We start from the raw sequence: 22,875 nt of genomic DNA, 5'->3' as shown, positions 1-22,875 counted from the left end.
AATTCTCTAGGTATTATATTGAACAAGTATTCTTTCTCAAGATTTTTAGTGAAGGAATTTGGTATGTTTGTTTTATTTTCACTTTCACTTGGAGAGATAATTTTGGAGCCTGCTGCAAGACAAGCAAAACCAATGTCTGAAGGTAGTTATACTGTGCCTCTCCAAAGAGAAAAACCCCTGAAGCAATACAGTACTTGTTAAAATGATCCTGAATGCTTCTCATGAAATCATACCAGAAATACAGCAGCGTAAATGATTTAAGTATGCATGGTTTGGTAGTTACCTAACCTTCCCTCTGCTCAGACCTCTTCCCATGGCACACCAGGACATCATCTGGAAAATCCTCCGATGTCAGCGGGCACAGACATGCTGTCTGTGGACTGGTTCATAGATTCCTGATTCATGGGTCTTCGCTGGAGAAAGGAAGACCCTGGCACACATGTACCACAAGAGCTCCACATCACTGCCCCCCTTCCAGCTCCTCCAGATCCTCTTGCTGACACTCCGGATGCATAGGACTTCTCACCTCTTCTACTTCTGTTCTCCTGAGGCCCCACAAACTCACTGCACCACCTCACCCTCTTCCTGGCTCTGGCATGCTGGCCATCAACGCCACCAGGAGGAAAAAAATGATGGCAAGGATGCTTCATCGACTCACATCTCTGAGCAAATCACCCAGCTGTCTTCTGAAAGCAACGGTCTCTCAGACATGCTCTGCTCCATGCCTTTTTCCTGAGCCCACTTAATCCATTTTGCAGTCCTTGACCCTCAAAACCTCTTTTTTTCCCTTTGTTGTTTCCCATCATCAGTTGCCTATTCTCCATACGTTTGCTCAAGAGATATTTAGGCACATTAAAAATGGAAGGGTCAAGAAGTTAGGGAAGATCATCTCTCTTGACCACATATGCCTCAAGCTCCACTCCTGTTCAGTGGATTCCCTGGGGTAGCTGCATGCTATCTCTTTTCATGTACTGTAACAGACCTCAGTGCGAAACTAACTTCCTACCGCACAAAAATATTCATGATTTCAACAGCTTTCCTTTCCCATAGACAGGAAAATAAAGGCCAATATCTCAAATCTTTTACAACTGGAAAATGTCAACAGAAAACAGCTTGACAAGTCAAAAATATTTCATTTTTAAAATTCTCATTCCGTTGCTGATATTACTATAAAACAAATACATGTTTCAAAACAATTGTTTCAATTAAGAAACACTAAAATCTGCATTTTGAAAATGGCAAAGTGGGTTGTTTCCACAATTTTTAAACTTTTTCAAAACAATTTTAAACCAGGAAACTAATCAAAAAGCTATCTCCCACAAGCAGGTTAAGTTCAGTTCCACCAATGTTTTCCAACTAAAAATGGTTTAATCAAAAATTACTCTGATCTATTCTATCATCTTGTACATGATTGATGATGTTTTGATATTTAAGTCTTCCTATGTGATTTTTATCAGTTTGCTTGTTCTAAAAACTTTATATTCAAGTGAAGTATTTATTTTTCTGATTAAAATGCAAACACTTTTTTTTCATCACATGTACAACCCACAGGCCAGAGTACACTCATAACTGAGTTTCATATGCAATATCATTGCTGTTCAGATAATTAATTCTTATTTTGTTGTGTATAGCACTTAACCAACTCTTGGTATTTCTTGCTATGTATTAGAACACAATATGAATCTTATGTTAGACCTCTAATTGCATAATTTCTCCAAGGTACGGTGATGTTCAAAGACTTCAACATTTTCAAACCTTACCTCTAACACTAAAAGCAGTGAGCTCTACACTTAACAAAATACTGAGAAACAGTAAAAGATTAATTCTTTATTACACTTCACATCTCATGTTTGGTGAAAGCTTAACAGGCATCACTAGTGCTTTCGAGTACTGAGCCATAAATTAAAGCTTAGAACTATAACATATCTTCTCCTGAAAATCACATCATACAAAGGGATCAACTCCAAACACAGACAATTCAGGGAGTTAGAACCATCCAATACTAGCTCTTCAGCTTGTAAAATCTTGCTAAGATTCTGGACAGAATACATGAAGTGCGTGTGTGTGAACACGTGTCTATGGAAGAATAATAAATAACAGCAGAAAATCTTTCTGACTAAGCAAGTAGCAATTCCAACAAACCCTTTCATTTCTGACATTTAATTTTGATAAAAATAGAATTTTCACTGAAATAAGGGTATCTCATGGCTCATTTGTATAAAGAATCATAGGTTTTCTCAAAACAAAGGAACAGACTAGTTTGTCTTTAATTGAGGGAGAGATTAAAATTTCACCTACATAGATATCGACAAAATCATGCAACCACTCATATACATAAAATTAATTTAAATTAAAGAAAAAATGTGCAGGGCCACTTGCATTTAACAAGATGTGTACTGACAAAAGCTTTTTCAAATGAAGTTGATTTCAAAAACAGTATGAAAGCAATCTGAAAGAAACACTACTACAATTCATAGCTAGATATTGCTGGTTGTTTATCAGTTAATCCTGTCAGCTGATCACTGAAAAACTTCATCAGTGTCTGCACTAGGTTCAATGAACACCGAGATGCAAGCTTACAATTATAACTGATTTTTTCCTCTGCTCTGTATGTAGATTGTTAAAATTTAAGAAAGTTATCTACAGGCTAGACATTTTGAACATGAGCAAATAAACTCTGTACCCTCTAGTGCAAATCCATGTCATGGCATAACCTGCTTCCCAGGAAAATGCTGAAAAACATTACCAAATTAAAAGCCCCCGAAATAAATCTAACCTATTACTTTGTTTTCTGAATTTCAGGACAGCAATCTACAAATGATGAGCTCTTCATTTATCAAAATCAAAAGGCTTCTGAGAAAAGAGATTTTATTTAATTAGAAATAAAGCCACCTCTTTTTCTAGCCTCTTGTTTTTTCATCCTGGCCTTTAGCAATAGCAGCTGAGGTTTAGCAATAGCAGCTAAGGATACAGGTGACAAAGCTCTGTACTCACATTTCCCTGCAAAAAGAGCTGCAGTGCTTCTCATAGTCCGTAACACCTGTGACACAGCTGCAAAGATCTCTCCAAGTGCCTTGCTGATTTCTTTGAGCAGCAAAAACTAGTGCCCACGGTGTGATATTGTTTTGCTTCTTTTATGACAGTGATAAGTGAGGCCTTGCAGCAGGAGGACCATTCATTCTGCACTATTAGAGACAGCCTTTATTTGGTGCCTAATGTTCCATGACCCATAAGCATTAAAGGAACTGCTAAGAAGTATTTGATCAGGTAAAAGGTGTATTTTTGAGCTACAGGCATGCAAAAGAACATACTGGAGAACAAAAATGTTTCATATAATGAACAGAATACAGCACAGTCAGGTAATAAAATAACAGAACAAAAGCATAGCCTGATGGAGGCAAATTCTTGCACAGAAAAACTACCGCCCTCTTTGTGGAAAAGCCACAGACAGCCAGTCCCAGGCGTGACAACAGCCGGCTTCTCCTGGAAACACTGCTTGACCTGAGGGTTGCAACACTGATGCAGGATACAAGTAAAAAAATCATGTCATGTTTTATATTAGTCCATTAGTGCCTGGTTTCCTCTGGATTGTCAATAATCCTCTGAGAAATAGACTTTCACAAAACCAGCCACAGGGTTAATCCCTCAGGAATGCATCGGTCTGGCAGACTAGCAGAATAGTACAAACCACCAGCAGTGGCAATACTGTGGCAAAGCTATATATCGTGGCATAGGCAAAAAACTGGGATATACAAGCACAGTTTCTCTCTTCATCCTCTGTCCACTTCCTTTCCCACCATCAAAGGAAAAGTTATTTTAGTCCATCAAGGCTGGAAGGGACATCAGGAGGCAGGAGTGTCTAGTGCAGCCCCCTGCTCAAAGCAGGGTCACCTCTGAGCTCAGACCAGGTTGCTCAGGGATTTACCCAGTTGAAAACCCCCAAGGACAGAGAGCACAACTGCCCTGGGCAGCCTCATGGTGAAAAAAAGGTTTTCCTTATGTTGAGTCTGTACCTCTCCTCTTTCATCTTATGTCCAGTATCTCTACCTCCCAAAGAGTCTGGCTCCATCTTCACATTAACCTCCGTGTAGGTACTGGTAAAATGTTGTTAGGTCCCTCCAAAGACACCATTTCACTAGGTGGTGAGCAAGCCCTGGTCCCTCAGGCTCTCCTTGCAGGGCAAATGCTCAAGCCTTGACCATCATGGGGGCCCTCTGCTGAACGTGCTCCAGTTTGTGTCTTTCTTTGGGGGGCCCAAAATTGGACACAGTGAGACTAGGTCTAATGAGTGCTGAATAAGGAAGGATGATCCCTTTCCTCGATCTACTGGCTATGCCCCTGTTTGTGCAGCCCAGGAGGCTGCTGGCCATCCCTGCTGCCAGGGCACACGGCTGCCCCACACTCAGCTGCCTACCAGGGCCCCAGGAGAGCTGCTCCCCAGCAGTCCCCCCCAGCCTGGGCTGCTGCAGGGGTGCTTCCTTCCCGGGTCAGTGCTGGGCATTTCTTCTCATTGAATTAATATGGATCTAAACACCTTGCTAAAGTGGATAACTGAGATCACCGCCATGAGGAGGAACTGAACTTCTTGCAATAGCTGTCTGCTCAAAAAAAAAAATTCATTTTCAGCAGGGCCAGAGCAGCAGGAGCATCCACTGTGCCTGTCAGACTGACACTGGCCCTGCTGCAGCCGCAGCACCCACACAATCAACTCTAGCTACCATCCCTGCACCTGCTGGTCCAGGAAAACCAAAGATAAGTACAGACAGCACTCAAAGGCTTGCTTAAGGCTATCAAATGAAGTGGCAATGGCAGTCTCAATAAGCAGAGTCCAATGAGTAGCTCAGGGAGAAAGCAATCATCTTGTTAGCCCTTAATCTGACAATCCCATCCTGAGAGCTGAACGTGATTAACAGTTATTCCAAGGTACCTCTGTGTAATCAGGAAATGCTCTGACAACAACTCCAGGAGGAGATTAAGGTCTTTGCCTGCAAAATAGGTAAGTCCTCCTTCAGTAAACTCAGTAAGGAAAAGACCTGTTTTGCAAGAAGGCAAGGGCTGGCCCTGCTCATGCTCTATGCAGGCTCTCCAGTCAGAAGCTGTGGACAGAGTTTTCCTACTGACAAATCTTAACCAGCCCTGTGGAGAAATGGGACACGTTGGTTCAGATCTAGTGTTATACCCTTCACATGCAACACAGAGTAGCTTGTGTCTGCTCAGCAAGCAGCAGGTGGGTAGTGGGCCCCTCCTGTTTCAGTTGATCCACAGGACCACAGCCTTGCCTCTTCCCTTACTCCACTGCTCCCTCCTGCCATGTCCCAGCAGCAGCCCAGACTGTGGGTGGCAGCGCAGACACAACCCCATAAGGAGGCAACTGCGTGTAGGACGGGGCAACAGCCCTGAGCCCAAGGCGCTACCCCTCACCTGTGCAAACCAGTGCTCTGGGAAACTCACCCAACCCAGGTGCCTCGGAAATACAATTTACAGGATCCCCAGCTGCCTGGCCACGTTTATTTTGTTGCTGCAGCAACCATTTTCTCTACCCTCACTTGGCGCTGCCACCTCCTACATTGCCTCTAAAAAGAGGTTTCTCAGTGGGGAAAGTGGGAGGGGGAAAGCTCCTATGGAAGAGGAAATCTGCAGGGGAAAATCCATTTAGATCTATACAAACTGTACAGCTAAAAAGATCCTTAAGGCTTTTTTAAATAAACAACCACTTGAGCATTCAACACTGAACCTGAAAGAAACCAGAAAAGAAAAGAGAACCAAGGGCAACACAAGCTACCGCATATTTCCCTTTGAGCTTTGTTTTCTCCAAAGGCAATGCCATGTACTTTATCACTGCACTACTCCAAGAGCATTAGTTTCTTTTTTTTCTAGTATATTGCTGTGCCAGCTGATGAAGCTAGTAACAGATTTCAGTAGCAAAATTTTGCAAATGTAGTAAGTTTTACTCACTAAAGGTTGAAACTACACTGTATAACTCCCTACAACTGCAGTAATCATTTAATGTCTTTTATTTAATGATACCAACAAACCAGCCTATGTTAAAAGCTGGCTTTCATCAAAATGAGGCAATTTGTTGACTTGGCAAATACAAATGAAGAAAAAATACCCAAATGAGGTAATAAACAATTAATTTCAAAGAACCAATCATCAATTTAGTAGCCTACACAATAAAAAGAGATGGTGATGTACATATAGTGTAGCTGCATCTACAAGATGTGATTTAATTGGTGAAATGAATCAACTAGAGAAACAACTGTAAAAAATCCAGCATTTTTCAAGTTTAGGGAGAAGGTCTCCTTTCAGGTTTGTAATGTGAAACATTATTGCTATTCTGTTCCCATTCCACTTAAAAAATGTCACTGATGTCCACTGGAAGTCTGTCAAGTCCCAAATATGTAACCAATTCACCTTGCAGAGCACTAATGAGTTCTTTGCCCCAGACCTGTACTCAGTAAATGTTCACCATTCTTGTTCATAGGATAAGAATCCCTTTCTTTGTATCACAGGCACATATAAAATTTAAAGTTAGACCTCTTAAAACTCTTCATTTTCCTATCCTTTCCTCTATTTTGCCTCCTTGCCTAACAAAATTGATGTGCCCTGAACTATTATATTGAATGCAAATAGTAAATGGAATGCAAATATACATGAGAAAGCACAAGAAACAGCAGAACAGGGCTAAAAGAAGAATGGCCTGTACTGACAACTAAAGACACAGATAACAGCAATGAAACACTCAGGGACGTGATGTTTCCATTGAGACTGGGGCCTGTGCTCCGTTAAGGCCACAGCACCCATGACTCAACATTCAAGACCCTACACTTTGAGAAAAGGAGGAGGACAGCAAGGTTACATACAGCACATCAGATAAGCTGTTCCTCTTCTTGCAAGCCCAACAGGAAGATAGGTTGCAACTCTGAGATACCTAAAATCAGGAAACATAAACAATGTCCAGCAAACTTGCCTAAAATTTATGATGGCTGAAGTAAGCAAAATTCTGAGGCAGAATAATAACTGCTGAATCCTGAAGGACATAAAAGGTCTGGTTAAAACACAGTTTGTCATAACCAATCAAGAAAACCCAGATGCTGTGATGAGAATTCATCAGCCAGCATCCTATGTCCTTTGTGTCACACCAAGTCATCTTGGCCAAACCACTTCGACAGACATATCTCAGTGCTGTTCAGATGTCGGAATGAGTGAAATCTGTGACAGAATGAATGTGAATTAAGCCAGTGTTATTTAAAATAAACCCACCTTCCTCTTCCACAAGATCTCACAATAAGTCTTACTAATTTCCCTCAAACAGTGAAGGGGACTGTGAAGCTACATGGTCACAAGTACATAGGTTGGCATGTACTTTACCAGCAAGGATTAAGGAAGGCCTAGAGCTGCCACGACCTTAAAAAAACAAAAAAAAAACAAAAACAAAAAAAACCCAAACAACAAAAAAACCCCAACTGATTAGCCTTTAATTATCTAGAGTCTTCTGGTTTTGCTAGATGATGCTTTAGGAACCCAAAGTCAGGGAGTCTACTCCCTTACTCAATGTATTTCAGAGAATCTTCCTGATTAATGTTTGTCCCTGGAAGACACTTTTGCCATTCCTGACCCCTCAGATACAAGATCTGACCTGTGTGGCTTCCATGGAAACATAGCTCATTCCCTTTTGGATTTCTTCAAGCTGCACATCCTGGGAATCTGGGTGCTTCCTAGTTGTGCAGCAGCTGGGCTTTAGGGATCGCTATCCTTTGGTTTGGGAACATCCTGACATTTGAAGCCACCCATTGCTCAGGTACCTGTTGCACTGTTTGACCATCTGAAGTGCTAAGGTTTGGACAACAGGCCCAAGCCAGAGTTGACCTATAGATAAATCCTGTATATTTTATAACTGATAACCATTGTGCTAATAGGTACTATACTAAGTTATAACAAACCACCTATTCTGATGTAAAAAGTGGAAGTATTGAAGCCTGACAACAGGCCCTGAGACGAAGCTGCTAACTCAGTATGTAATCATCAGTGAAATATGTATGGAAGATGTAGCTATCTTGAAAGGATATTTATCTTTCTTTGTATGTGGATAAAATAACAGGGTCATGGAGACAGTTGTTTGGCACTGTGACCTGATGTGAGACCTTGCTCATAATCCAATTAGATATGCAGGGAAACTCCCTTAGCTTCTCCCTTGAGCCCTGGCCAGGCTCTGGGGGAATCTAATGAGATTGAAACCAGATATTTCCGCTTAAAACAAAGGTGCCAGCTATTCTGTCTTGCTGATTTTTGGGTATATAAGGCTGGACCCACTCACAGTGACTTTGGAAGCCTCACCTACGGGTGGACGCATCGTGTAGGATTTCCCACTTGCCAGGACAGGTTCTCCAAATCCTCACTGTAACCGGGGCTCCCCAGCGACTGCGGATCTGGACGATGGTAACGTATGCAAGTGGTGACGTACCTTTCTTAATCACTATTCTCTCTCCCAGGTAGTAATGATTTGATGCATTACCCTGTATTTTCCTATCTGCTTGCTTTAAGTGCACTGTTCTGTCTTTTCTTACTGTATGAGGTTGCAGAGAACTGGGGATGAGTCTCTTTAACCAAGTAATAAGCGATAGGACAAGAGGTAATGGCCTCAAGTTGCACCAGGGAAGGTTTAGACTAGATATTAGGAAGTATTTCTTCACAGAACGGGTTGTTAGGCGTTGGAATGGGCTGCCCAGGGAGGTGGTGGAGTCCCCATCCCTGGAGGTGTTTAAGAGTCGGGTCGACATAGCGCTGAGGGATATGGTGTAGTTGGGAACTGTTAATGTTGGGTTGATGGTTGGACTGGATGATCTTCAAGGTCTTTTCCAACCTAGACAATTCTGTGATTCTGTGATTCTGTGATTATTTAGTTATGCCCAGTAAAATACGCCTACTCTTTTCACTCTGGTGTCCGAGTTTAATTGGTATCCTTAATCAGCAAAACACCATCATTCTGGGGAAAAAAATATAATAAAATAAAATTCCTCCTATCTAAGCTCAATTTCCCATGTTCTAAGTTGCATTCATTGCCTCTCATTCTACCACTGTGCATCTCCAGGAAGAGGCTGGCTCTGTCTTTTCTATAGCTATGCAGTAATTACCCTTTCTCACAGAGTGCTCCAGTCAGATTCAATTTCTCTCTCCCCAAGATGATTCATCTTTAGCAAATCCAGAACAGAGTTTTAACAGTCCTCCCTCTAACTGGCTGGTATTGGATGCAAACCCTTCTTCAGTGGGCCAGGTACTATTCTTGTATTTAGTATCCTGCTTGGCCAATTTGAAGTAGCACTTTCCCCATATTTCAGCATGAACTGCTTCTATCTAGTGAACCTTCTATTTTGCATCAGTCTGTAGTGCAGCAGATACAAAAATATAAATGTGATTCATACATGCAACTTTTTACTGTTTCTTCACACTGAAATCAGACACATGATAATCAACCATTTGAGGTGACAGTGAGTTTGATATTGCTGGCCGCCCAAATCTTTGAGGAATAACTGTTTTCTATACAGTAGAAATTCTCATCTTGAACCTTTTCTATGGCTTTTTTAAGTTAGTGTTGTGGTTGTTCAAGTCTTGAAGGTTTTTTCATTATTGATTAAACAGGTATTTGGCATGGTGACAGCAGCATCTGACTGTCAAGGATATCCTGACAAAGTGCCTTAACAAAGAAGATCACTCACCAGGGATATGAGGGAAGTTCTAATGTCTACTTAATCCTTGTCTATTTATTGAAACTTGAAAGACCATAATTAGTGCAAAACAAGATGGTATTTTTGCAATTTGGACAACTGTCCATTACAAATTTAAGACTTTCATTTCACATAAGCCAAACAAAAGCTCACAGGTGATAACTCCATTCAGACAGTGTCAGCCTAGCGTGGGACATAAATCAATGCCCTAGAGGTGAAACTCTTCAAATCCTGTAACTATTTCACTAAAGAATCCATTCTCCCATCCTAAGGATCCTTGGGAGTTGTAAATACCAAGGCGATAACACAATCTAGATTGAAGAACACATTTTCACATATCCTTTAGTATCCTGTACTGGTCAGCTTATTAAGATTGTCTGCACGTATCAATACAGAAAGAAATATTTGGCCATCCAACTTCAAAAAGAGTTCACAAAAATTAATGGCAGCTATAAAAATCTCATCACTTTATTTAGACTGAGTCTATTCTTACCATGAGCTTTGGAAGGTGACAGCTATATGTGCTGTACACAGGATGAAAAATGCACTGTAGCATAACTACAGATCCATGAAACTTCCCAGGAAAACTTTTTTTTTGCAGAGCATTCCCTAAGCAGAAAACCAACCAATTTGTGAATTCATGCTGAATAAATCAAAATGTTTCAAACAAATGTCTACTTCAATTTCTAACTTTTTTAAAGACTACTTCACTTCAAAATGCATCTACAAAAATATCTATTTTTAAGTTTAAAACATTCAAAAATCAAAGTATTGCCTTTTGATTCAAAACACAATAGGGTTGGTTTTTTTTTTCAAAACCACAATATTTTGGATTGTGATTCTTCCAACACGTTCTATATTTTCAGTAGCCCTGGTCAACCAAGAACACACCTCTTGCCAAGCATTCCCCATTCCTCTGGTTAGTCCAAATTATCCATCACCCCATTACTTCTTTGTTAAAGGCCTTCTGCTTTGATAGGCTCAAAGAACCACAGTCATCCAATCAAATAAAATAAAAGTAAGGAACAATCACTAATTTGTATGCATTATAAAAAAAAAAAAAAGGTTACTGTTTCTATCTATATTCTGTGTATATCTTAAAATATTATTACTAGTTAATGAAAAAAAAAAGAAAACTAAAAGAAAAATTGAAATATTGCAAAATAATTCCAGAACTAGAATGTCAAATTGACTGTGTGACAGAAATTAGCCTTATTCTAGTATACAGTAAGGCATTTTTATTTATCGGTATAATTAATAATTACAGTTTACATGTAAAAGAATTTGTATTTTCAGACCTCAGCTGTAGCAACAGTCACTTGAGTGCTGCTAGCAGGGGTGGTCACGTAAGAGCTCATAATTAGCTAACAGCCTTTCCAGCTTCCAGGTTGTTCCTCTCTCGTTCTTTAGGTCATGTCAAAAGCAAAATGCTCTGCAGGATCATGGAAACAGCAGCCAGGGCACCTCGTGCACTGCCCTGCAGCAGGGGAGCTTTCCTCCCTTTCACACAGAGGTGCCCTAGCAAGCACCGCTGTTTTGCACATACAATGGTGCAACTGTCTTCACAGAACCTGCACTTTTCAATTTTGTTCTACAACTTGCAATACTGCTTGAAAACATACCAGCATTCCCAAACTACTTAATCAAAATTTATATATAAATGCCTTTTATATATAAATAACTGCCTTGAATAATTTAGGAGATATTTATTAGGATAATGTCCTAGAAGACATTAAGATAGATAGGATAGGATAAGTGTTAGGATAAATTACTAAAAGGATAATACTTTTTGAAAGGAAAGGAGAATGAAGAAACCTTAGAGTAAATAAATGGATTTCACTGAACGTGAGACTACTTTACCACATTACTTATAAACTATGAATACAGAAATACATTTTTAACAAGCACTGGCATTTCCTTGATCAAGTTCAAGTGTGATGTAAACATTCTTAAAGACAGAACCTAGGCACAACAAAAGAATATAAGAAAACTGTCCAAGTTTTCAGATATGAAACTCAGATCTCTGATTTTCATGTGCTCTTCTGAAAATCTCTTACTTCACTTAAAATTTTATCACAAACCACGCCATTACCACACTTTTTTTTTCACTTTAATACCACCCAAATGTTTTCAAACTGCAAAAAAAAAAAAAAGTTGGAGCATCTTGAAATTTTTTTCAAAATACTTCATTCTGACAGCCATGCATTTAAGCCCCATATTAAGCAGCACAGAAGACATGGATTTGGGAAAATCTACAGGAAAGTAATATGATTAGGTAACTATGCTTCTGAAATAATCCCATCACTGATGTTATCTTTTCTACCTCATACATACTCATTTTATTAACTGTTTCCAGCATAATGCTATGTCAAATAATTTAACTAAGTCTATTAGGCAAATTCTAATAATGATGTTTGTCAGAGTCCTGATCATTTGTTACTATGGCTTGGTATATTGCTGTCAGTTGACTTGTCTCAGCTGGGGAGCTGACTTTACATTGTCACTGTTTGAGACAAACAAAAGTATTCAAGGACTGAAAGAACAGGAGACTTTTGGAGGATATCTTTTAAATGAATTCGCTGCACTAAATTCCCCTTCATCAGAGCATTTGCATGTTCCATTAGCGTGAATCATAACACATGCAGATGGATCAAGCAGCAATCACCACACTATCACATTCTTATGCACAGCATGATAAAGCTGACTAATATAAATTCCCTTTTATTTGCTAAATATGGAAATGCTCAGTCAGCACTAACATTTCTTCTTTTGCATGGAGGGAAAGAGAGAAAGCAGCAAAAGGGCAACTAAACTGAGCCCTCGTTACTTCGGGATCACATTTTGGGGCCAATATCCTCTGGCACTGAGTAACTGAACTCTGTTGAATGAATAAATTTTAAAGTACTTTTTGTTAGATATATATAAAAAACTTTTAGGCCACAGCAAAATATCTTCATAGAAAAAAGTTATATTATGCCGAAATATTAGGAACTGAGAAGGTAAAATATTCACAAATTCTCAAACATCTTCAAAAATGAGCCTGTTATCTGAACTACAGACTTTATATACATATGTATATATGCCTTTATATGTGTATATGTATATATTCTCTCTATTCCATGCATACAGGCACTTAAAAATCACTTAAAATTAGGTCAGTTCACATGTTGTTTCCAGCTTACAGATATGGAGAAAAACTAAATGTAAAGGAATTTCCTTCAGTTTATGCTTTACCCTTTAAACTGCTTTCCTGTGTAGATTCATCTGGATGCCTCTCAAATCAATGACTACAGCTTTCACTATACCAAAACCAATGTCAGCCTTGCCTGTATTTTTCCTTTCCAAAACACTACTGAAGTAATCTTGTCTAAATACTGAAGTAGCCAAAACCTCAAATCACTACAAACACAAATCCATGACCCAGATCCCACTGGGAAATGTTCCATTTTGCACAGAAAAGACTAAACTAGAAAGTCACTAGATGTTCTCCCTGCCCAAAGAGGGAACCAACTGTATTTATGTCATTCTTCAGTGGCTCTACATCAGTCCTATCTTCTTCAGCCTCCCTTAGATAAAATGCTTTACTGAAGACTATGAGAGATTCCCCAACTCGTGAAAAATAAAGACGCTGAGTTCTGTTTTAGAAAGATATTTTAAAAATTCCTCTTCATCACATCCTTGAGAGTCTGAAAAAAATCCTTCAAATCTGTACTGTGAAGAGAGGATTGCACCTTCACTGCAGAACATATTTGCAAGTATACTGCTGCAGACAGACACTGCAGTAAAATTTTCCCAGTTAACAAAACAGCTGCATACCCTTGACCCACACACTCCTTTTTTATTATAATGTTGCAAATTAATTCTTTCCCCAGGAGACTTTCATGGCTCTACTGTTAAAGTTATCCAAGGAAATGTTTAGATTATCTAAAGATGCTGTCAAGCAAATTAAGCCTATTGTTGAATGTTTGCATTTCACTGTCAGACACCTACTAGCTTCACTGGGACTATCTGCTACAAACAGCAATGAAAATACAGGACGGTAAATTAATCAAGATTGCAATTTATAAGAAAATACTGAACTAATTCAAACTTTGAAATCTTGAGGAAGATACACTGATTTCTGAAGGCACTAAGGTAATCAAGATTCATACTCCTACGTATCTTTTATTATATCCTTAGAGTTCGACTTAATAGTGGAACAAGAATTTTTCATGGTAAAACACTTCTTAAGATATAAAAATGTACCACTCCACTCTAATGTACATGAATAGTAGAGTTAATGGAGAAAAAAATCACGTCTCTTAATTTCCCAGGCAAGGAACTACAGTTTGACATTTGTTTGACAGAGGTCTCATCCCAGGAAGATCACATGGTCTGTTACACCTTACAGTTTTAAACAAAGATATGAGCTCCAGTTTTATCTCAGCCCTGATAAGACTATCTCCTTTCACACCATCAATTTTCAAATACAACAGTGCAAAGAAATCATTGGGGAGCTCTACTTAATAATTAATATGGCAAACCAAAATTCAAGCACTACACATCATACAGCTGCCCTAAAATGTGCAATAAACGGCTGCTATTATCAATCACAGTAATTAGACTTCCACAGTATAGTCATACATTGAGTTGTATAAAAGACCCCATTTGGTGTATTTATTGTTATTTAGTTTAGATAACTTCCATGACATATCCATTCCAAGCACAACAGGAGACATAGCCTCTGCTACTTGTTTTCATCAGTACTACAACATAACGTGATTTATTTCATTCCTTAGTGCAAAGTAACTACATGTGTTATTAAAAGTATGAAGATGATAGATAAGTGATATTTCTTTAGTAGCTAAAAGTTGAGAACTCTGCTAGTCCAACATGGAATAGAATTTGAAGAACACAACTGAGAGTTTTATTCATATGTTCATTGTGGAAAAGTCTTTCACGAGAAGATAGGTGGCACAGAGGGTTAAGTGCAAAAGCTCTTCAGTACTGAGTTTAAGTAAGGGCTGAAAATGAGCTTTACTGTTCTCATGCAGCTAATCCAAAGGAGGTCTGTGAGCTTCAGAAGAAAACATCAATTCGTCACAACTGCTAGCCTGTTCTATAGATATATCTTACTGAAATAAAAGAAGGTTATTCCAGGGCAAAACTGTCAGTTACATGGGAAACTCCTACACAAGAGAAACACCTCTGTCTAATGAGTTACTAAAGGAAGTGAAAAATGTAAGGCATCTAAGACCAAGTGAATAGGTCTGACACTTTTTACACATATTTGTTTAAATTTAAAAAATACTAAAATGTGTCTACCCCTTTTATATTTAGATTCTGTCATTATAAAAAAAGTAAAGTTTATTAACATGGATATTGAAAATTTTGAATCCAAGGCGTAAGTCTTGATTTTTCTACAAAAGCAAATTATTTGATAAGGAAGAGCAAGAATTTCAAAAAACATTTTTTTGCATTTGACTACATTCTGAAACTAGCACAACCGGTTCCTAATCAAATTAAAAGAATAAATTTGATCAAGCAATAGAAAAAAATGTAGCTTAACAGTGACAATGCATACTGCAGGGAGAGAGGGAGTAACACATCTACTTTTCTGCAATTTATTATCATACCATAGAACTGTGATATTAAACAGAAAACTATTAAAATTTGTTATCATTTTGAACATTTATTGAAGCTAGTTTAACTTCAGGTACATATCTGGGCCTTTTGAAATCTGCCATCAGCTTCACCAAGTAGAACACAATGCTTATTCTCTGTCAGTGCCAACACAGGACATTACCCACAAACCTAAGGATTGCTATACGTTTCTTCTTCTTCTAAACAGTTCTTGAGATCTCAATTTGCAATTTTTTTGGCTCATATACATTTCATTTCATAAGCTAAAACATGGAGTTCAATATTTTACAGAAACTAAGGACTGATCGGCCTGCATTGAGCTGGCTGACATTTTACACGTACCTCCATGCATAAACACAAATATCAGGCTGAAATAAAATCCCAAGACAGATAACATTTATGAAAGCTATAAGGTACTGAAAATGGGGTCCTATGACAGGACTTATTAGGGAATCTGACAACAGGTAGGGTTAGCAATCCCATTAATAATATATACACATACATAGCGTATGACACATTCATTGTTTATGATGACTAAAACTAGTTCATGGCAGCAGAGAATCAAGCTTTCTAACCTTAAAAGTCCTTTTCTGTATTCTTTACTTAGCCTTCATAGAAACATTTAACTCTGCATGAGATGTGACATGTGAAATTTCACAGGGAATGGCTTGTTTTGGGGACAAGTGGTTGATGGGAGTTGTAGATCAGGCTTGTAAGAACCTAGCTTCAACCTTAACTGTGCAATAGCTATAACTGTTTCATAATAAGAAAAAAAGATTAAGTCTTGGTATATTGTTTTGTCACTCTGGCACCCTGTAGTCAGCAAGAACCATTTGCACAATCCAGCCAGAATAAGGCATGCTAAGAAAATTGAATGAATATAGGTTTCTAACCTTTCTAGGGCAAGGATTTGTCAGATGTTTCTTCTAGTTTTATTCTGAGAAAGGTATTTTAAACAATTGAGTTATCAGAGCAATATACAGTGCTGCAAAGGTGGCTAGTACAAAGCAATCTCCATAGACACAGGAGAGACATTTACAGGTTTACATAGAAGTCACAGGGCAAAGTTAAATAGAGGAAATACTGAAGATTGAATTACACTGCATTTCAGCAAATGTATTATGACACATTTGTCTCTCAATTATACTTCAGCAATAATTTGTTAGATATTTGACATTTTGGAAGAATTCTGACTTGAGTTTGCTTCTGTGTAAATGAAAATAAATCAACAGAAATAAACTCAAGAAAGACCAGAGACATGCACTATATATTCCTCTGCATGATCGTAGCTTCTGAGCAATTATTTTTCAGCAGACCAAAGCATTAATTCCACTCTACTACCAAGCACATTTTTTAAGTTTGCTTTAGTGGGATGACAAGATACCAAGCTGCCAGCTATCGCTACTACACCTCTAAGAGAATGAGAGAAACAGAGGCTCTGAGAACTGCTCTCAAATGTGCAGGAAAGCATTATTAACATGCAAGAATTACCACTTCACTGATAAAAAACTATTATTACTAATGGTCTCTTAAGTATTTTGGTCATAGAATTTTTACATTTGCACAGCGTAAGTTATCATGCTTTAGATCTCCTCCTATTAAGTCACACCTGATGTCCTGTCCAAAGCCAACTTCAAGACGGTCAAACAAGTGGTATATAGTCTTACAACAACAGTAAAAATATTTTTAGGAACAGCTTCTTCCATTGTTATTTTTAGGTTGCATGGAATCAGCAAATAAATCAGAAATGTGAGAGACTATTTATATTTATTAGTAAAAACTAAGCTGCCATCAGTTCACAGAGTTTATGAAACATCTGGGTTTTGTACCATTTCAAACAAAGTTTGAGAAATGTGGCCATTTTCTTTTGGCTGCAGAGAGAAACGTGAATACAAATGATTGGGTTTCTCATGTCTCCAACTAGTAAATTACACTCTTTTTTTTCCAAATAGTTTTCTTGTGCTGTAAGATTAAAAGACAAGATAGTTTATTGCCTCCTTTAACATATTTTGTGTGTCAAAAACACACTTAAAAACTGCAGTAAGAATTAAAGCTGCTCTTTGATTAGGGAAAATTGTTTCTGACTATAAATAAATCGGTCTACATAAAAGCTACAATCTTATCCATTCTTATAAAATAATAACGTTCACAGAAATTGTTTCAAAACATTTTTCCCATGGGTTGTCATTTAAAAAATTAATCTTATTTACAGTACTTTATAAAGAATCACCCCAGAAAAGTTCATGAGGATCTTATTTGTGTAATTAAGATGGGGTCAATAAAAATGAACAATTTAAAGATGGAGTAGCACAATTAGATTGTGCATGAAGATAAATACATTTTGCTTTGCTGTTAAGAGTTACTACACTGACCTCAACATGTATATAGGTGCCCTGGGTACTTGGAAGGATAACTGGACCCCTTCTGTAAGCACCATAGACTTTATTTTCAGAAATGCAGACTGGCTGACCTTGAGATGTCATGTCTGGATGTATAATCCTTTTGTTGTAATAGCAAGTCAATGATTAGACAGTAGAGTTATAACTGTTATTGCATCAGTCAGAAGGTATTCGCAGAAAAATAGGTATTTGTAGCAAAGTATTTTTCTCGAAAATGTCTTTTGAATATATATCCACAACTGGATCAGAAAAAGCTGTATCATGTACTAATTTCCTTATGAGTTGTAACGTAGGCACATAAGATTTTAAGAAGATTAATTACCTAAAAATGCAGACAGCCTGCAGGGAAATGCCTGCTTGAATCTCCCAAAAAGCTGGTGGCCATGTCAACAATAGGACTTAGATCCAATTTGATCCATTTAGCCAAAATGGGCCATCTACAAAATCCCTGCATCAAAATTCCTGCCATCCGCTAACGAGCAAATAATCAGCAAGTACAAATTCTGGATTCCAGTCTCAGCTTCCAGTGCATATTATTCAGCAATAGTGTTATGCATAAATTTTACAAGAGGAAGGAACTGGATCCTGCAGTACCTCCCCGCTACTCAAGTGGGCTTCATTGCTGGGCTGCTGACTTGGACCTGCTCCTGTGATACATCCCTTTCCATAGAACAGCACAGATTCACGGGAGAAGTAGATTTAGATCATGTAAAATACCCAAAAGACTGGAGAGAGAAAAAGGTCAGTATTGGACAGTAGATGTAATCAAGATATAACCAATGAATCCAGCCAGTGGAGAAAAATAGCCAGATCAGGGGGAAATGCACTTTCAAAATGGGCCAGATGATGAATCACTCTCTGGAGTTGCCTGTTTTTCACCACTGACTAAAGGTAGGCTGGGATTACTGGCTTAGACTACTTCAAAACCACAAGCTGGACTCTCCCAAGCCCAGCTCTGCAGAGCAGTGAGATGCTTGCTCAGTAAGGCAGCAGCCACCCCCACTCCAGAGGAGGATGGGGCAGAATTACTGCATATTCCTTGGTAGAGGATTCACTTTACCTTTTGGAGGTTTATAAAACAGTATGATTTTATGTTTCTTTTTTCTCTCTAGCCAATAAAATAGTGGTTGTACAGCCTGTTTAATTTGGTAATTGGGGAAGTATGTCTCACCAAACACTTGTGTAGTGTTACTCAGTTTCCCAGGTCTTAGTATTGCATAGCTTTGTAGAGCACAAGGCAGTGTTTTAACAGCCCTTTGAATCTGGTCTTTGCTATGGCAAATCAGTACCCAGCAGAAGAGTCATATAAATAATTGTAGTAACGGTGTCAAGTTCATTAATTATGTTGTAAATTTCACTTTGTAAACTTTCTTACAACTTCTGGGATTATTGAAGAACAGCAAACCATACCAGAATGGTGGCATAAATTGATCAAACACTACTTAATCCATATTTTTTTTCAGTGAGGCTGGACAGTGCAGTACTTCCAGCTATGACATGCCTACCATATCAGAGTGAGATTTGTTTGAAAGGGACCAAAGTTTTCTGCCATAAACAGTGAAAAGCTGAGCTCTCTCACACTAATCTCCCAGTCATCTCTAATATTATAGAAAGTTGGAATTTATGAAGGATTTGATTAAACAGTGATAAGGGAACTTAAATGAGATTATATCAGTAAGTACTGTAATGATTTGAAGTTTCAGAAACATCTTAAAGATCAACAAAATATCAAAGAATATTTTAAAACTTTTGTAGCTTTGGTGGCAAATTTAAAAAGCAGGAAAGCAGAATTCACTAGAGCCATCTATCTATTGCTCCTTTTCAAAATCAGGCAGAAATAAAATTATTTCCTAAAGTTCTTTATGTAATCTGTTGAACAGAATATGATAAAAACTCCAAATATTTCAGTGACAAAACAGCAGAACCCTAATAACACTGTAAACACAGAAAGAAAACTGAATTTTTATTGCTAAAAATAAGTGTTGATTTGAGTTTTGTCTTAAAAGATGAGTTACCTGATTTTTAACACATTTTAGTTTATTTTACATATAATTATCTATGCATTGTTGATCTTATGAAAATACTTCATTCTTTGCTATGATTTTCACACCTCATCATTTTATCTCTGATATATTTAAAAAATCTTACTTTCAGGGATATCCAGCATATAAAGTTATCCTTGTATAACCCCTTTCAATTGCGTCATATGCTGTTTGCACTTCACTAAAACTACCCTCGGTAAATAACCTCCTTGAAGCCTTATACTTAAAACCAATTGAATCCCCGTCCTCCTTGATCTATCAGATTACTTCAAAGCATATATAACCTGTATCAGCGATCAGGACCAAAAGTTATCCCTTTTGTTTTTAATCTTTTTCTCTATGCCTTGGCAGAAGCTTGACACCACATAGCTCAAGTAGGATGCACTTATTTCTTCTGCAGAAAGGGAAACCAAAGAATGATTTTAAAAGTGTATGTTTTGAGCTTCTCAGACTAAATAATAAAAATAGATTTGACCAAAGAAGATACACAGTATTTTCCTGACACCCCTTTGAAAAACACAGGAGAAAAGGGCTTACAAAGTCCTCTCCCAAAGGACTCAGTGCTCAAGGGGGACATAGCAAAGCAAGACCATTGAAGTGACAGCATTTCAACACTACTTGCGAAGATCCTCAAAAATGGGAGCCCTGCTGTGCCCTCTGTTGGAGACCTCTCCTCTCCACAGCCCTTGAGTCTGAAACAAATGTGACAGAAAATGCTCATTAGGTTGCAATGACAAGGACAAGCCAAGACCTAGGCTTCTCACACACCCTGTTAACTGTTAGTTCACTCAAGCTGGAGAGTCAGGGCCTTTTCCTTGCATGCTTAAAGAAATTAATAAGAATTATGACTTTTAAATTGAGTTCTTCTGCACTAGTAGGCCTTAAGGGCACATCAAACCTGTGCTAAAAGCACAGACTTTTATTTTTTGTTTGTGGATTGAATGAGTAAGGAGAAAACAGGACTTCGGAAATTAAACTAGGAGATACTGTACCACTGAGGGGAAAAGGTCAAAGAATGTACCTCTGTATTTCATGCATATCCATTTTTACTAAAGACTGTGAAAAAAATAAGAGGATATTTAAAATCTGAAGTGAAAGGCCAGAAATAGGAAAGCGCTCGTGTTTTTCTCTTCTTCATAGAAGAGACATAAAATTCATAAATAATCACAGAAGTCAGGAAGGCTGTGTGGTTTACAGAAGGAACCACTGATCATCAGTGGTGATCAATATTCCTAGAGAATGAGGGAGCTGCAGTCACAAGTGCTGTGTTCATAGCAGGCAAGACAGGAACAACTCTGTCCATCCATGCCATCTAATATTGGGCTCCTGTGCTCCTTAACAGAGCTGCATGACCCAAAGCAAAGATTGGCTCTTTGCAGTCCCTGGCACCAAGGGTGGAAGCCTGATGGCTAACCCGTATCACTGCTTTCCACTCTCCTTATAAGCTGTCGTCATGATTTAAACCTGGCTGGCAACAAAACACCACATAGCCGCTCTCTCACACTCTCCCACCCCAGGGAATGGGGAAGTTAATTGGATGAGTAAAGGTGAGGAGACTCGTAGGTTGAGATAAAAAAAAAATTGATAATTGAAATAAAAATTGAAATAATAATTATGATAATAATAGTAATAATAGAATATAAGAATGAGCGACACACGGTGCAATTGCTCACCACTCACCAACTGATGCCCAGCCCATTTCCAGCTAGCAATGCCAGAGGAGGGAAAATCCCCAAACCACAATCCTGGAAGAGAGAGTCCCAGCTTCCTGGCCAACCTTCATCTATGTACTGAGCATGACATATGATATGGAATATTCCATTGGCCAATTTGGGTCTGTTGCTCTGGCTATGCTCCCTCCCAGCTTCTTGTGCACCTGCACACTAGCAGGACATGGGAAGTTGAAAAGTCACTGATTTCTTAGCAACTAAAAACATCAGCGTATTAGCAACATTCTTCTCATACCAAACCCCATACTGAATCTAAAACACAGCACTATTCTAGCTCCTAAGAAGGGAAATTAGCTCTACCCAGCCAAAACTAGGACAGCTGCTTAACTCTGCCCGCCAGCTATACTGACAGGCCAAAAGCCCAGCAATAAATGCATTGCTAGAGTTTTTAACCTCATTCAACCTGATCCACTTCTTACAGTCAGATACATATAGCAGAGATTTGTGGAGACCAGTTTCTCTATTTATAAAACTGCTGCTTCAGTCGTTACCGAATTATGAACAGTCAGTTTCAGTCACTCACAGGTAGAAATTCCTTGGTATTTCCTTATAAACTGATGACTGGAATTGATAAATGATGGTGGTATCTAATAATACTTCTACTAAAGAATGTTATTTGCAAGTGTCTGTTCTCTAAACGTCAGGCTGATGTAGATTCACATTGTGGGACCTCTGCAAGGCACAATAATGTTTAATGTAAAATCACTTCTGCTTTGAGTCAACAGAACCACCATCCTACAACCCAGAGTCAGGTCTTCTTCCAAAGTGCAACCATTGATAGTCCACTGAGTCCAGCTTGGACCAGTACAGGAAGGAAATTTTCCATAGCAACACTTAGAGGGAGAAGGAGGCAGTGGGGTCTAATGCTGTCCATGTTTAGCTCCAGACAGTTCTGGTATCTAGAAGTATTCAAGGAAGCTGTCTTTATTAACCAAAGGTATGTCTGAACAGCTCTGAGCAGTCACACACAGAGGTGCTCAGGTTAGCGTGGACAAAAATAGCCTAGGTACTAGAAGGCCCATAACTCCCTTAGCACGTCACTTCACAAGTTATTATACCCAATTCTCAGTAAAGCTGACTAGCTGGGCAGTGAAACACACTTACTGTACAGACTCTTGGGCAAATCTGCATGGCAATTCACTGCTTTAGAGATACGTCTTTACAAAACTTGACTTACTAACCTTGAAGAATTAGTATTCTTTCCCTGATTGGCACTAGTCCTTCTCTTTCATTTTCAGACTCCTGCTAGAGGCTCAGAGGACTCTTTGTATGTGAGGGCTGAAAACACCACTATTATCTTATGTCCAGAAAATGAATCAACAGATCCTTGATATAAATGCTTGGATCTTCCCCTATT

General features: G+C 38.5%; 1 protein-coding gene across 2 annotated transcripts in view; it reads right to left on the bottom strand.

Moving 5' to 3' along the window:
• TAFA2 (TAFA chemokine like family member 2) overlaps positions 1-22,875 on the bottom strand; it is a 177,830-nt gene that overhangs the window by 93,392 nt on the left and 61,563 nt on the right. The window lies entirely within an intron of this gene.

The sequence above is a fragment of the Strix aluco genome, chromosome 5 (genome assembly GCF_031877795.1).
Source record: "Strix aluco isolate bStrAlu1 chromosome 5, bStrAlu1.hap1, whole genome shotgun sequence".
Taxonomy (NCBI): Eukaryota; Metazoa; Chordata; class Aves; order Strigiformes; family Strigidae; genus Strix; species Strix aluco.
The sequence above is the reverse complement of the archived record's forward strand: the minus strand, read 5'-3'. Positions and strand labels throughout refer to the sequence as shown.